General features: G+C 42.3%; 2 long non-coding RNA genes across 2 annotated transcripts; one reads left to right on the top strand and one right to left on the bottom strand.

The window, feature by feature from the left end:
* Positions 1 to 8,284: 8,284 nt before the first annotated feature.
* Positions 8,285 to 9,298, bottom strand: LOC128785878 (uncharacterized). Its single transcript, XR_008430078.1, has 2 exons — positions 8,883 to 9,298; positions 8,285 to 8,494 (listed from the first exon to the last, which is right to left on the bottom strand). It is a non-coding gene; the product is annotated as an uncharacterized LOC128785878 (long non-coding RNA).
* On the top strand, positions 9,100 to 12,532 carry LOC128785877 (uncharacterized). The gene is made up of 3 exons (XR_008430077.1): positions 9,100 to 9,187; positions 10,771 to 10,840; positions 12,326 to 12,532. It is a non-coding gene; the product is annotated as an uncharacterized LOC128785877 (long non-coding RNA).
* Positions 12,533 to 17,440: the final 4,908 nt, after the last annotated feature.

Raw genomic sequence — 17,440 nt, forward strand, 5'->3', positions numbered from 1 at the left:
CTCCCTATTCTGTGAAGAGAGCTTACCATCCCTTAATATGAAGCCCAGAACCACACACTAAAGCAGCACAGAATCTGAAAAATATAAAAAGCTAAAACCCGAGGCATCACTGGCAGTGGGAGACATGATATGATAGCAGAGCCATTCAAAGCCAGCACAATTAGCACACTGGTGTATGAGGTGTTATTGGGATGGAGGGGCAGAATTTTTCAGCTGGGGTGGGAAGGAAGCACATTGTCCTGATACAGCTGTGTTTTAACTGTGAAAATATGGGGGTTCCTTGAAAACGGCCCCTGGACTGTGCTGCTGCAGCAGGGGGAACTTTATTGCAATGCAAAATTTTAACTGGGAGGATAATTATGAAGCAGGCCCAGAGGTCAGTTTAGGCTGTTTTCACAAAAAAAAAAAAAAAAAAAAAAAGGATTATACATTTTTCTAGATCCAAGGTTTGGCATGCAGTTATTACTGCTGAAATTATTATGAAGCATGAACCTACAGCCCAAACACAAGACCCACTGTGGGTATCCCTACCATTTCTGTCAGACTTTTCAAAGCAAATCAAAATGAAAAGAAGCTGGAAATAATCTGTGGCAGAGTTATAGACTGCATCCATCAGCTCAGGTCTGATGTTTGATTTCCATCTATTGAATCACCCCAGATCTTTGTGTCAAGATGCATTTCCCAGTGATACTGCATTGCTTCAAGGGTGGCTTAGGAAGTCCAATGGTCTCTCTGCTTCTGAATGATGCAGTGTCCTGTCCTTGGCCCTGCTAAGAACTGCTTTACCCTTAGGCAGTGAATTCTGGAGGGGAAAGACTCCTTCTTTCTCTGCACACTGCTGCTGTCCTATTAACTCCATCTTCCGTCACAGCAAGTAAAAAGAGATTCCATGACAAACTTATCCTAAGACAAGCATAAAACAGGCTTGAGTTATCATAAAATTAAATTTCTAAGGCCCGCTTAATCCTTGAGCTCAGAAATACAATCAGAAGCAGACACTGAAATTATTATCATATTGATCAGTATTGAATCAAATAATGTCCTGTCCTATTTTATTTTGAATGGAGTAACCCGGATATGTGTTAGTTCTTTTGCAATGTGCCAGCAGTGTATTGGGTACTGTGTAACCCAGAATATGCATTCCCCACTGTTGGTCTTATCTAGCATCCCCTTTGTTTCTGTTAGCTCATTCCTTTCTCACAGGGATCACCAAAGAAGTGGGACTTGAGCAGGATTCAGCAGCTGTGGAGTCTGGACTTGGGCACACATTCCCATTCACAAACTAATTACACCTTAAACTGAGAGCCTGAGCGACTCGGTTTGCTTTCAGTGTTCTCAGTGGGTCTGCCAGAATATTTCTACTCTCCCAGATTCACCTGAAACTCCAGAATGGCTCTCAAAGCTGGAGGCACTGGCAGCAGTGGATGCCTGGCTATCCACCCTGAGGGACAGGGCAGGCAGGGGCAATGCAAGCCCTTTCCCCCATGCCACGGTGTCCCCTCTGCTCTTTGAGAGTCTCCAGCTCCCCCTAACAATGTTGTGTTCATCCCACTGGGCCATGTCATGGGCAGTCAAGTGCTCTAAGTTGTCCTCCCTGAGGATCTCCAATGGTCTGATCCTCTCAGAACATTTCAAATTTTGTTGTTGTTATTAAGACGAACAGTTCCAGGCCTGTAACCAAAGCAGTTTACTCACTATTCTATGTAATTCTCTTATTTTCATGTTAATATAGTCCATGATTCCCCCAATACGTTGATTTTGCACTCAGTCAGCCTTTTTTACTTGTTCAGACTAATATTGAAGACATCATAAATTTGACATAGTGAATAGTGCCTTACTTCCAATATTCTAGATAAAAGTGTGTCTCGGCAAGGCAGTTTTCTGTTCATAGGAAGAATTTGAGAAACTTGTTTTTTTCTTTCTGTGAGACTAATCATTAAACTTTGAAAATGGAACAGACTAAGCAGATTCCTACTTGATGGTGACTATCCTTTTCATGATCTGTGGTATTTTGCAGCATCTATTCTTCCTCCCTGCTGAAAACATCCTTTACTTGGAAAGCTTCCTACATGGCACTGTTTCCATCTTACTCTAGCTGCTTGCCTTTTGGATAGTCAGGGCAAACAATAAATATTTGCAGCTTTGAACAAGCATCCGGGGAGTAGTCACTACGACTATCTGAATTACCTCAAATCGATTGGCAATCAATTTACCTGAGGGAAAATCATCCAGCGCAGCATAGATGAAGAGGAAGAGTTGAACTCCCTGATGGCCCCAACTGGTTCAGTGGTCAACAATCACAACCACTCAGGAAAACAATGGGAATTCGACCTGCTCCGTCTGTTAAAGCTGATTTAAAGAACCGGACCCCAGATGTGTTTAAAATGCCTGTGCCCATTTCAGTGATTCTGATAGAGACATTTGTGAGAGGGTGAGTCAGTGGTTCTGCTGGGGGAGTTGCTGATGACACCGAGATCACAGTTGTTGAGTCAGGCACGCGCACACATGGTAATGCTCTTCACCGGAAGCATGGCACCGGCGGGTGCAGATAGAGCCAGATATAGATGCAGACAAATGTTGGCATGGTGTGGCACAAAGGCTTGGTTGGCAAGGGCTTGCTCACAGTTATGCAAAATGTCCTCAAGGAGTGATGATGTTCTGTGTTTCAGAAAAATTGTTTATATGATTACTTCAGACCTGTGCTCTTCCCCTCACCTCTGCCTTTTAAGCCAAACACAGACTTGGCAGATAAGCAATGAGGTTGAAACTCTTCCCACCATAATCTCAGGGCTTTCAATTCCAGAAAACCCCTCTAACAACATCAGCAAATTGCTTATTTTGTGGGGTTTTTAAATTAAGAGCAAATTTTGGATTTAAAGGTACAATTTGGTGGCCAGCATAGGAAGAGATTGTCCCAGGAATAGGAAGTGCTCTTTGGAAGAAAAGGAATTGAAGAGTGCAAAATTCTCTCCGAAGTCAGTTGCTGGAAAATCTAACATGCTCAGTACCACTGAAATTATCACAAACTAATTTCCAAAGATGAAAAAATCAAATGCTTGCCAATTTTTTTAACAGGCTTGCAGGGGATTAAGACTAATTAAGCTGTATTGTTAAGGGGGCTCCACTTAAGTGCAATCAATTTGATTAGTTTATGTTTTAAATTTACCATCATTTTGCCATCAGTTTTTATGTCCTGCAGATTCTAGATGCTGATAGATCATCTCAGCTCCCCATTTTTTCCATTACCAAGGTTTCATTATGCACGTTAAGCATGTTTCCATTTGCCTGAGGTACACCAGGGGCAGGGAAGCATTTTTCAAAGATAACTCATTTAATATTAAATGTCAAACTATTACTCACTTCTTTAGCAAGATCATGCAGCTGCAACCTGGAGAATTAATTTGGGATGGTGTCTCTGTGGAGTTCAGGGTGTTGGTCTAAGCATACCTTTAGCTAAACAAAAAAATCATTGACTTACCCAGAATTTAAAGCTTGTATGGAACTGACTAAAGGGCAATAATGAACAGCTAAACATATGAAGGAAGTTGTTTATAAGCCAGAAATGCTCCGATTAATTATGGTTAAAACAGCCAGGGGAAACTTCTCATTACACAAAGTAATGAAATAAATCCATTATCATGATAACAAAAAAAGTGGAAATGGCTGTAGGCTTTGTTTTGAAGATTATCACCATAGCATTTCCCTTCTGCACAAGCAATCAAGAACCCATTGAAGAAAAGAAACATGAGTACCCCCTACTTTATAGACAGAAAATTGATGTAGGGGAAAAAGACAGGCTGTTTATACAACACTTGCTTCCTGTGTTTCATTGGAGGCAATTCCTGATTTACATTCATGCAAAGCAGCTTCCAGACAGCCCTTAAATGACATGTCCAAGGATTTCTGTCAACAGAGAGAACTGTCACCTGATCCTCCCCATCCTAGCTCTGAGAAAATGCAGCAAAGGCTTCCTCTTCATGAGAAGACTGAAATGATTATCTGACTTCCAAGAAGAAGGGTTTCCCATGCCTGCACAGGTAATTGTTCCTGGAGCAACAGGCATCCATCCCTGAACTGTGCATTTGTCAGAAGAATAAACCAGAGATGATAACTGATCAGTCCTTATTGTGGGCTTCACTGTTTTAGTTGCTATTTGGGTATAAAGCTTGAGTGTTGTGGGGTTTACTTCTAAGTCTTTCATTATGTGTTTAGCTAATTCCTTCCTTCTATACAGTATCAAACAAGGAAATAAACCTTTCAGGGTGTTTGTTCGGGTTTTTTGACTCACAACCTTTAAGGGACTTTCTACACATAAAAACTATTTCATAGGAAAGGCAGAGTGAATTTTAAACACATAATGGTAAACAAAACCATTTACAGATACTTTGATTTTGTATTAGAAATGTCCAAGCCGGATGTCAGTCAAAAACAGTAACACTTCTTCCAAACTACAGCCTTTCTTACCTTGAAAAGTTCTACAAATCTTTAAACCCTAACATACCAAGCTCTCCACAGTGCAGTGTGTCAATACAGTTTCTGGTACTCAAAACATGGTCAGTCTTTACTGGCTCGCTCCAGCTCATTCACTACAGAAGCCCTATGAAACTGGTTTTGCTAAAAAAGCAATGAAAAGGAGATAAATTGAGTTATTCCATGTTCCTTAAAAATAGCATACGAATGTGACAACAGCCACTCTTTTGCTTGTAAAACAAGACAGAGCCAAATTACTCTTTTAAATTATATGCCAATCTGAAAGCCAAAGAATCTTAGTGCCTCTGTTTAGTTCTCTTATTTAGCAAAACCGTTAAAGTCAGCCAGGCTTATTCCCAGGAACTAAAGTTTCTCCCTGAAAGCCAAGACTTCCAGTATGGCTTTTTTAAATGTTCTGTTCGGTCTTTCCTCCAAGTGTCATTTACCAGATCACCTTTCAGCATGGGACTAAAACCCCAGGATTTCCTCTCAGGATCTGTATTTTGAAAATTTCTGCTTTGAGCCATCAGGTAATTTTTGGTGCCCCAAACCAGCCTTCACCACATTCTTTGGGAGCCTGTGTATTTATTTATTTGACCCTCAGCCTGCAAAGCAAAAAAAAAGCACCTCAAGAAGGCTCTTGAGATTTGCTCTACAGCTCCCCTCTAGCACTGGCTATTGGCCAGACTTCTTAGGTGGGGCCTTATAACCCCAGGATGAACCAAGATAAATCTGTGGCACCAGCAAGAAGCTGAGAATGCAATACTTGCTTCCATTTCAGAAAATGGCAAACAAAAATAAAAATGGCTTTCTTGTGGCTATGTGCAAATCCAAGATCTGAAGCTGTACCTAATAACTGCCTGATCTCAGCTGCTGTGACTGCACAGTCCTACATGATAAGGTCCTTAGACAGCACAACAATGGCTACAATAGAAATACACTGCTTTTCCTACAAAAATCATAACCTTTGGGTTGGACATCATGGACATCATATCTGTCAGCACAATCACTTGCATGCAAGAGATGAGTTTCGTGCTTTTGACATGTCTCTGTTTTCTCCTTCACCATTATTTGGCTCTCATTAATATTGCCATTAGATGCTCCAAGCCATAAAAGTTTTTTAACAAAAAATGTTCAATTTCCAGAGAATCCTTTTCCCCAGTACACACTAATGATGAAATACAGAGACTCTTCTAGTTCCTCTGTAAAGACTAGGAAAGGAAATTGGGCAGAGGAGAGCTGCTCTTAACAAAGCAGAAATATTTCCCCACTCTCCTCTCCTCTGTCCAACTGGCAATGTTCTCATTTATGTCCAGTCCACAGATGCTTCTATAGGAACTGATTGCAAAATCCGTTAAGTTGAGACATATCTGGTTAACTTCAGTAATAAAATTAACATACTTTGGGGACAGGCACACAGAGAAAATGTTTGGTCTGAAGGGCTGGCTACAGAGATGTGGGTGTATAATCAATCCAGCTTTCTAGGAGAAAAAGCTACATTTCCCAAAAGCCAACACAACCAAACCAGATTTTCCCTTTGAACTGGTTCAGTACTTCTTTATGCTGATCTTTCACACAGTTTTGGAGGTCATATAAGGAGTGGAGAAAACACAACTCTTTACTAGTTTCAACGGTGTTAGGTGGCTGCTCATGCTGGCACTGCTCTTCTGGCTGACAAGGAATATAACCACACCCTAGAAAATGCATTACACGGTACAATAATTATGCATGTTAAAGAAAGAATCATTGCTGCAGGAAAAAGTAAGTCTTAATTAGAGACAAGCAAATAAACTCATAATAGTGTCTCTCCCTTTAAACTTTCACATGGTGTTTGTTTCCAATTTTTAATGCATCTTTCTTATTTTGGATGAGGAAATTTCTAAGTTTCTCTGACAAACACCTCTTTGCAGTACCTCACCTTTCTTCACTGGTAGCTGGCAATGACCACAATTACCTGGGACAGTGTTTGTTTCCAGAGAGAATTATTTAAAAACAGTTCAGCCGCCCCATAGGATTTGATCCAATTGGCTTGGCATCATATGATGTCTCTTAGATGGGGTCAGCATCAGATCTCCCTGAGGAACTGATAAGGCCTCAGTTGCTGCAACATGAAGCAGTTCAATTCCCACAGAGGGCTCATCCTTGTCTTTACAGTCAGATATTTCCTGTTAAACCTGGAAGTTCAGTATTCCTTCTCTAATGTTGTCCTGATCTGTTCTAATTCTCAAGATCCGTTTTGTCCATACAGGTAAGCAATAGGCATGTAAGTTGAAAACTCCACGTGTGGAATATTAAAATCAAATAGATGTGCTGGTTGGATTTTGGTTCAGACTTTTTAGTTTAAAAATTTTAATTTAAAAAAGAATTTTTTTTGGTTTATTTCCTTCTGATAAATATTTTCCCTGGCAAACTCTGGGCACTCAACATTGCAGAAGCCAAATACGAATGAATTGTGGATACAACTCAACTCAAACTCAGTTCTGCAAATGTAAACTAGTTTTTAATAAATTCCTTTCCCTTTTCTACTGATTGTCTAATAACCCCATGATTTTATTGTATTTATTGGACTTTTTGATTGATACTTTTCACCGTTTGACACGTCATGGCAAATCTGACTACCATATTTTGACAGGGTGGCCCCACTGAGAATTTAGAGCTTGAACAATAGGATTTTATTCCAGCCATCATTTTGTTTAATTGAGAATTAACATGACTTTCCAGCTTTCACCAATTCAATGCTGTACACACCTTCCCAAAGACTTTTGCCAAATTAATGACCATATGGTTTGTCCTGAAGTACTATGATACTCTGTGTTTTTTGACTTGCCTTTAGTTTTCTGTCATGTGTTGCACAAGCCTCTTCTAATATAAGGGCTCTTGCAGGCACAAAGATTGATAACTTAAGATGATAAGACCATTACTGCAATACGAATACCAGGTTTATATTTTCTGTATCTCAATAAAACTTGAGCATTTAAAGCAGAAAATTGCATGGCAGAAGATAAACTCTCCTTTGGATTCCATTACACAAATCACAGTTGTTTATTACCCACAGAAGTGGTAGCAGAGGGATCTTTCTTTTGTAAAAGATATAAGAATTTTCTGACACTTCCAATCCTTTTAATTAAAACTGTTCTCATGACTCACTGAAGTCACTTTAAAATGTAGACATATATCAAACTAGGTAGGTTGTGGGTGTGCACTGATACTGTGATTTACTCTCAGTTGCTGGCCAGACTTATCAGTTAAAACAATTTAAAATGCATGGGAGTTTTGTTTTTCTCAACCACAGACTAACAGGCAAAAAGCAAAATGGATTTAACCCCTCCAGTTTGAGAGTTGCGTGGGATTTAGCCACACAGCTCTCATTAAAGTCAACAAAGGTTCAGTTCCACGGGTGTGGCATGGCACCCTTCCACCTAACTCCTGCAAAGCTGCAGGATTCCTGTGTCTGTGGGGGCAGGATGGTGGGCAAAAATCCCTTATCTAGTGGGGTCACTGCCCTTATGCTGACTTCAGTGGAGCATCTGACCAAATACCTTGGCCAGCTACAACCCAGAAGGTGGACAAGCTTGTGGGCCAATATCCAAACAGTGATTTCTGACTGAAAATACGGAGCAGGCAGAGTTTGTGCTGCTTCAGAGTATTCCACTGCTTGTGCCTATCCTCAGCACAGGCCACCTGTGACACGTGAAACCTGTGAGGGATCAATGTCACCCCTTTATAGCAGCAGCAGTTAAAGATTCAGATTAATTTCTTGAGGTCATTAGCAGAGTGCCAGCAGTGTGCCAAAACACAGGAATTGTTGAGACCATTTAGTTGGCCAGCTTGGCCATAACAGCTGCTGTATTTATGCTCTGTAACAGATCTGCTCCTTCTTTATATTTGAATGCAACTCAAGGTGTTGGGTTGTTGCTCCTTAAAAGCCACAGATGGAATCTTGGGCCCATGGAACAACATGGGAACGCTGCCATGGAAGACTTCACCCCATATGTGATTGTGAAGATTCCTAAAACAAACTTTCCTAGAGGGCAAAGACATTTTGAACCATTTAAAAGACTTGCAGTAATGTTTCAACTTGTCCCAAGCTCTACTGCCTTTTGCATATTTTGTCAGTTTTGAAGAGAGCTTGGGAAAGACTTCCAGGAACTGATATGTAGGAACAGGTTCTGACTCCTGCATTTCAGCATCTCCAGCAGCCCTCGCTGAGTTATCGGAGCACAGTTCTGGGCTCTGCCTCAAATCCTCCCTGTGACCTGAGGTAAAGTTGCTTATTCTCTCTCTTCATCGGTTTTCCAATCTTGAAGCCCAGCTGATAATGCTTCCTTTCTTCTGTGCTGTGTCCTGTCCCCAGAGACCCTCACTCAGCTCCCAGAGAGGGTCCCTGTTACGAGGAACTGTTTGTTCTGTACCTAGAGAGCAGAGCTGGGATCCCACTGAGGACTCTGGGGGTACCGGGCTCTGGGCCAAGACTCGGATAAGCTTGGCTTTTGGCTCAAACAGAGGTTCTCTCTCCTCGCAGGCCATCACATTCATTTATTTTGCCCTGTGGTGAAGTTAACGCTCCATCTGTGATGTCACAGTTGTTCCCATGACAACAGGTTTATGACTTCAATGTAAAGTCAAATGGAAGGAGAAGCTCAGGAACATGAAGGAAAGCTCTTATTCAAATCAGAAACATCTGACAAAATAACAGAGAAGAGAAATGGCCAAGAAGGTACATTTATTTTATTGTTATACACGTCTGTGGTTTCTTCTTAAGTTTTCAGCAATGTGTACTTCTTCCATCACATGTTTTAATAGCTACTCTTCCACTTATGTTTCTTCAGTTAAAGATGTCTTCTTTCTTCTCTTAAATAAAAAAAGTAAATTTAATACCGTTTGTTTAACTAGTTAATGAATGTCTTTGCCTTTTTTCAATTAGGTTTAATTTAATAGGAGTAAATTTGGGCTTCAGTGTAGTCTCCCTTCTGATGCCAAATATGAATGATACTATTTCTGGACAAACAGGGGAACTGTTAAAACTGTGGCTTTCCATACTTAGAAAAATAGGCTTTCAAAGAAGAAAATTTAAAAAAAACAAACCACATCAAAGATTTTTGAAACATGGATTAAAAAAAAAATGCAAGAAGGCAAAGCTGTTATGGAATAGAAGTAAGTATTTGTCAGGGTAACGTGCAGACTCAGAAGCTTTTCATTCTGTGTTTTTGTCTTTGTTCGCTCTTTGTTTTTTCCTTGAACACCAATCTGCTTAAACACAAAAGTCTCCCCACGATTAAGGTGTCACCAAGGCACAGACCACAAAGTGCCACAGATATGGCTCAGCGTGGGAACTTTCTCAGGAGCTATTGTTCCTGTAGTCTCAGTGAGAATTCCCAGGAGCATCTAAAGGTGGTATGGTGCCTGAAGAAAGCCTGTGAAGTTACCATCCACCCTTGTTAGTAAATCTAAACACAAAGCAGTCAACTTAAGGACCCTGTGAGCCACACTGAAAAGAGGATGGATAGCCATGCTGAAGTTACACATTGCAGTTTGTTTCACTGAAATTACTGGATCATGTTTGCCAACAATGACGCCTTTCAAGTTTCAGTTGAAAAGTGTTCAGGTAGCTCCTGTGCAACCCAAACTGACTGAATTTAGCATGTTATGTCTCCACTTGATTCACAGATAGTTGATTGAATTAGTTAATTAAGGCTGGAATTTTCAAAGAAGCCACAGGAATTAGGTAACCAAATTCAATGAGATTTGGGTACTTAACTCCCTTAGACTTCTTTGAAAAGGCTAGCTATAAATGTTCACCTCTTTAGTTGCAATTATTTGTACTTGCAGGATTATGAGTGCAGCTGTTTATAAATGCAGAACCGAGGTTGCAAAAGCAGACGTGGCATGAGAACAGAGATCTATCCATGCATAGCACAGTACATAAATGTATACAAGCAGTGGCCATACATTTAAACCATCCTTGAAGTGAAAATACCAGTAGAGCTAGTAATAACTCTGAAGCCAGTGAGAGCTTCTTAAGCTTACCTTATTAAAATCACCTAGATATACACACTCAAATATACATGTGCACAAACATATATATGCATGTATACATAAGCACATAGGAAAGTGTATGCATGTTTATAAAGAGCCAGATGTGAACATGGGCACAGACAGTTGTTTGTTTCTGTGTGCAATTTTTTCTTTGCAAAACAGTAAATTGTAATAGTATTTGCTCCTGGGAAAAGGGGTTGCTCATCTGCTGTGGCTACATCCATGATCTTATCCAAGTATATGAGGAAACGCCTTCCTTAACAGGTGTAATCCAGGCACCATGGAGGCAACTCTTTAAGCAGCACAGGAGGAAGCAGAAGTATCAGCTGGAATGGTAACCATCTGATTAAGAAGTAAAAATAACAACCTACAAATGGCATAACAAAACAACCCCTTAATCAGCGGAGGTGGTCACCCTGTCGCTGTACCTGACTGCAAGGCCAAAGGACAAAACCAAGGGCTGTTTGATAAAGGCTCTGGGTGTTAATAACCAAAACATGGCACGGCCAGCCCATACACCCTTGGTTCTGGCTCCCCTAAAGCCATTGGGGATACCCGGTGGCATTTTGAGGTGAGCAGGTAGACCTTGACCTAGCTGAGGAGAATGACACAGTGTGGGATTGCTTTCCCTGAACACAACCCACGGCTTTCATCCCACAGCTGCAGCCTCCCCCCAAGGCCACTGCCCTCAATATTGCTGCCAAACGGAAAGTCCATTTGACCTAAACAAGACGATGAGCTTCTTATCCAGCAAAACACCCTCAGACAGGAGTAACCTTAGGCCTACAAGTGATGCTGGGACTACTCACAAGCTCAAAGATACACTTGGGCTTTGTAATGAAGGGAGTCTCAAAAAGGAAGATATATCCTGAGACCAAACAAGAGAGAATGAAAAGCATTCAGCTAGATCCTATTTGTTAGGATCCAATTGTTTTTCTACTAAAAGTTGCCAGGACTTTATTCCATGTGTTCACAGCAAGAGTGTTAGCCCATAAACAAATTCAAAACATACAGAAGATCAATTTCTTCATATAAGGAGGGTCGGTGACTTTCCATTAGAGGAGTCACTGAGGTCTCCAAACCCTGAAGGTGTAGTAGAGCAAATAAAAATGTGGTTAGCTGAGGAATGCAAACAGATATACAGCACATATAGAACTCTAACTTCACTCCAGCATCCATCTGTGGCCATAAAATACGGCCTCTTAAATGTAAAATGTATAGATTTCCCTCTGCAACAAAGGCATAAAATATTTAACTCCCAAACAAGTATTTGAGCATACGAACATGATCTTTCACTTCATCTAGGACTACCCACCCAGTAAACCAAGCTGTATTCTTTCTGGGTGGCTCAGAGAATAGCATATTACAGTGGAAACACCCATTTATTTCATTTACTGCCATTTATAATATTTTCCACTATTTGCAGATAATGAATTCATCCACTTTTTGCCAAGATTATGCAGCCTGTTTTATAGCCAAAATTATCCAGAATCCTTCTAAAAATGTGTTACTCTTCATTTTCCATGATTGCTTAGTGGTTCTCTTGGAGCTGGACCAAGATCAACCACATTAACAATGCACAGCAATAACTGAACTGTCATGCTCCCACTCTCCTGGCAGCAGGAAGAGTGCCATCGAGCTGGTCCCTGAAGTACACACGGCACCAGAGCATAAGTGTTCAGGTTAATTAAAGCCTTTAGATGAGAAATGAGGAATTACTTTTGGAGTTCTTTCCTGTGCATGTCCTACACTGGTCTTCTCATAAAGGTAGATCCATTTCAGATTTTCTGATGTCCTCTTGGCGCCGCTGCCTCTTCAGCTCTACAGGATGAATTGTGCTTGTAGAGCAGAGCACAGCAAAGACCTGCGGTGTGTAACAGCCCTGCATAGACTGAGCTGCTGGCCCTGTGAAGGTGGACACACATCTGGAATATCACACACCATCAGGAGCATTTTCCAGTTCAACAGAGGACGGAACAGGCACTCCACGGCTGAGCCCACGCGCAGGGCACCACACCAAGACACAAGCAAGGCAAGCAGGAAAAGGTGGAAAGGGACAGGTCCTTTGTGAAATGATGTGTACTGGGTCAGTGCTGATTTCTTAGCAGAGAGCTTCCTGCTCCCCTCGCAGGCTCGGCAATGCTGGCATGCTGTGGAGGGTGGAGCTGCAGCAGCGTTCCCTCCCCGCTCCACCAGGGAAGGGGAGAAACACGCCAGCCACATCTGCTCTCCCCTTGTACAGGGTCTGGCAGCCTGCAAGTCCCATGCAGGGGAGAGAGAGGGCTCCTTGCCATCACCAGGCTCAACAGCTGGGCCCAGCATGTAAGATGAAGCACATGCAAATCTTTGCAGGAATTCCTCACTGCTCAACCAGAGGGTTTGATCTTGGAGTCAAGGAAATCTAGCTCAGGACCTTGCATGAAAGAAGCAGTGCCTGCCCAGAGGTTCCAGTGGTCAGTGTTAGCAGTGATAACTGAAGGAATCACACTAAAATTAGAAAAGAAGAGAAAAAAGCTAAACAAAACAAACTTGTGTTCATTTTTCATAATTTCACACAAAAAAAGATGAGTGTAGTAAATCTCCTAACAGCCAAACTGTCCTTGTTTCTTAGCATTATCACTATTTTCTTTGGCACCACTGGGAATCTCTTAGCAGGAGCTATGAGGAAGGAGAAACTGTCTCGGCAAGAGGCACTGTAGCAGCCAAAATCTGTTCTTCACCCAAATCAGATACAAGACTGAAGCTGAGCAGCCAGTGCTGAACAAGTTAACCAGCCACCATGTGTGACTTGGGAACCAGGGAGGCAGGGGAACCTCACAGGAGGTTGAATTACGGCCACTGGAACAAAAACAGGTTGTCATGGCATAAGTGAAGATTCTCAGCACTGACAACTGACAGCACTGCAATAAATATTAATGCTCCAAACTCCTACTTGGATTTTCATAAATACTCCAGACTTTGCCAGGAACTCCTTTCCCTTTGGCCACTCCATTATTCAATTTTACCACATGTAGATGTTTGGGGCCTTTATAATTTCTCCCTTCCTCCCCAAACAGCACTACTTTACCTCTTCATCCAGAGCAGGCTCTGCCACATCACCCAATCTGGCCGAGACTTCTCCAGCCAACCCAAAACATAGATTTTTTGGGCTCCCTCCCAGTAACATCTTGAGGCCCTAATACTCATCCAGTTGATGCCAATGGAGCAGGCTCTCAGTTGATTAGCTTTATCCAGACGGGTTTGTTTAATCTTAATCTCTCGCTCTCTTTCTCTCGCCTTATTACTTTTTTCTTTTTTTTTTTTTTTTTTTCCAGGCTCTTTGATTCCCTCTCTGGTTCTTCTCAGGGTCTCCAAGTTTCAGGCACTTCTCTAAACACCCTCTAATGTTTTGATTTTTGATGGTTAAATTTAAACAAAACTTAAAAGCTTTTTCCAGCTATTTTTACTCATTCTCAGAGTCATTTATCAATCCCACAGAGAGCCTAGATTCCCCCTGTATGAATGGATCACCCTCTTTATGGGTAGCCAATTTGTAACCTCCTTTATTCCACAAAGATAAGAGTCTGGCCTCTTCCTTCTGGGTAAAGCAACTAGAGGCCACTGAATCCTTCCTGCTCCAAACATGACCATGTGTAGGGTATGTCCTGCCAGCCCCACCACTGAGGTTACAACCACCCGGGCTGTCGAGGCACTTTCGTGCCCTTGAGGATGCTGCAATGGATTCTGGCTGCGGGGTTGACCATCTGATTTGTCCTGGCCCCAAAGGCCCCGTGTGGCTGACACTCCAGGCAGGACAGCTGCACTCAGGCACTTCCCATGTCCGAGGTGTGCTTCCTTTCCAAAACCAGCCCAGGCTAGGCTTGTTGCTCATCCTGTCAGTCCAGCTCCCCTGGCAGGGAATCTGACTTGCACTTCTTGCACTTACGGGAATAGCAGAGGCACACGAGAAGGAAATGTGTGGCCTCTCAAATCCTCTAAACATTGTCCAGCTGCCACTAAAAAGGTATCCTGACTTGAATTTTTTTTTTTTAATTTTGTTTTTTAATAGGCAACTACTCCGTGCTTTTGTACAGAGCCATAGGAATTTTATTCTTGGACCAGTAGATAACCACAGCACATCTCTCCCAAGTTTCCAACCCCACAACCATTTTTCTTAATTTTGAAACTTTAAAGGAAGAATGCTGCTTTGGCTTCACAATTCTGCACAACTTGTTAGAACCACGGGAGAATGTTACAATACCAAGCCACATGAAATGGAAACATTTGAACAGACCTTTGGGCTGGATCCCTTGCTTCCACCAAGCTGCATTCAACCCATGACTGAAGAGTGTCTGGCTTGAGTAAAAGACAGTTTTCCGCCTCAAGTCCTGGTGGCCAGCAGGAATGGTTTGACCTCCCAGAGCAATTAAGAACTGCCTCAAATCTACTCAGAATGGTGTCCCTGACACAGGGGAGCTCCTGGGGACTTTCTGAGAGCTGCAGACAGCTGAAGGTCCACATGCTGTGCTCTACTCAGGGACCTCACTGCCATGAGCAGCTCTTTCCTGACACCTTTGGCAAGAGGCTCCATGGAATTCACTGCCAGCTTAGCAATGCAAGGAGACCACAACAGTTCCAGGGAACTTTTTCCCCTAAGGGAAAATGAAAAGAGAGCTGAAGGCACTGGCAAGCCATACATTAGACATTTTGGTTAAAGCAGCTAGACTGCACTTTGGAACAGCTACTTTTTGCAGAGAGCTTTGTTCTCCTCCTGCACCAACTGTATCCCCATTATTCATTGCTCTAGCTATAGACAGTGCTTTTAGTGCTTTACAATCCTCCAAATTGTGCTTTTCTATCACAAATTTACACACCACAACAGGGCTTAAAATACAAAAGAGGTATTTAAGTGATGTTCTTCTCCTATAGACTAGCTGGCTCAGACACTGCCTTTCAGAAGGACACAGCCCAGTTATGAGTACAATAAAGGAAGTGTATGAAGAAAGACATGGTTAGCAGGAATCAAAACCAGATATTCAAGAGAGATGGACTTACACATGACAGAGCTGTACTGGCCCCTACACAGCTCAGATACTCTTAGAGTGGAGTTGCTTTTGTGGACACAGCCCTTGGCCACTTGAGGTTCCCCATCTCAGGCTGATCCTTCCTTAGGCTGGGCTACTCTGCTTCCCAGGGCAGACCTAGCCATTCCCTGGTCCCTGTTTCCTTGAGAGGAGTAGGCAGAAACAACCCAGCATTAGTTAGGTCAGGAGCCCTTGCTATTGTGCTCATCCTCCAACATCACTTCAAATAAAATCCCCCAGGCCTGGATCTGGAAACACTTTACAACGTAACTGCTATAAATACAGAGAGAAGCCAAGAACAGGAGCAGAATGAACCAATGAAATGGAAGCAAGGAAAGAGAGATACAATTTCAGCTGAGATGGAGGATTGATGTGTAGATAAAGAAAGGCTTCACAGGTGGCTGGAGCTGTAAGAACTCTTGCTCTGAAGCTGGTCAAAATGATAGAAAAGGTTTGGGATGATGACTGGGATTCACAAGGACTCAGAAAAGAGTTCTTTCTAGCACATCAGCGATTCCTCTCGTGGAGAGGAAGACTGCAGGTGAGCCCTTAGATGGTGTTGAAAGTGAGAAAGACCCTGCCTTTAAACCCTCTTGGAAATTTTCTGATCAAGTACTGATGGACACAAAAAGGCAGGAACAGCACAAATCCTCCTGCAGGATCAGTGCCTGAGCACTTACTCAGCCATCTCAAGTGGGTTTTGCAGCCTTGGCTGAATCTGTGTGGCCTCTGCTTTGCTGTGATCCATATCCCAGTCAGACCAGTCTAAGTGACCTCAGAAGTGTCCCTGTGGTTGCAGTCACATCTGTAAGTAACAGCACAGATGTACCAGTGGCTTTGCAAATTCCCCCCAGAAGTTACTTTGTCTTCCTTAGCTTTGCATGCTTGGGAATGGCTGAGGAAAACCTACAGGATAATGCCTTCTGAAATTGCTTTTCAGGGCTCCTTTTTGTCAGACTCCTCACCTTCTCTGTCAGGATGTTCTTTCAATGCCTTTCATATTTCCTGTGAAAGACCATAACTTCCCAAAGCCCCAGCATATCTGCTATCCCATTGCTATCAGGAAAGAGCTGATGAGAAGGTGATTGTCAGGAATTATTACAAGGACTTTCCAAACACAGGAAAGCATGTTCTGAATTAATTGCTCATCTATTTCAGCCAATTTGGCACCATGACAAATGCAACTGGTAGTATCTAACAAGCCAGGGGATCAGGAATAATTCTGTTTCAGTACAGTATGTCCAGGGAGAAGAATCAACCACTAATCCCAGGTGACCAGTTCCTTTATAAATATATTAGCAACATAATGGAGGGCTTTTTAATGGGATTATAACCACACAAGCAGACCCCAAGCAGCTGCTCTGCTTCTCAAGAGGAACATGGATGACAATAAGATTTAAGGAACTGAATGAGGGGGAAAGGAAAAACCTCTGGTGTGGCACTTTTAAATAACCTTGCTGCTTAAAAGGAATCGGAATGTATTGCATACATGAAAAGAAAATCAAATATGCTTAAAGCAATCTCTTTGGGTGTTCTCATCACTACTTTCTCCCACTGATCCTCTATCAAAAGCAGAGAAAACGGCCAAATCAAGGAGAGCTCATATTTTCGTATACTAGGGACAGATTTTAAAGCCAAAGAGACACTGAGTAACCAAGGGGTCATTGTCAAGGATGGCAGGGCCAACATATTGTGGGACACCCTTTGTGTTACGCCCTCTGCAGGGTGCATTTCAGAGCTGAAATAACTCTTCATCCTGAGTACAATTTATCAGCTCAGTGCTGTGGCTATGAGAGTGTGCAAGAAGGTCTTTGGATGTGTTGTGTGAGTGTGTGTACATGGGTTGGACTCCATGATCTTCATGACTGGAC

Source organism: Vidua chalybeata, chromosome 3 (genome assembly GCF_026979565.1).
Source record: "Vidua chalybeata isolate OUT-0048 chromosome 3, bVidCha1 merged haplotype, whole genome shotgun sequence".
Classification (NCBI taxonomy): domain Eukaryota; kingdom Metazoa; phylum Chordata; class Aves; order Passeriformes; family Viduidae; genus Vidua; species Vidua chalybeata.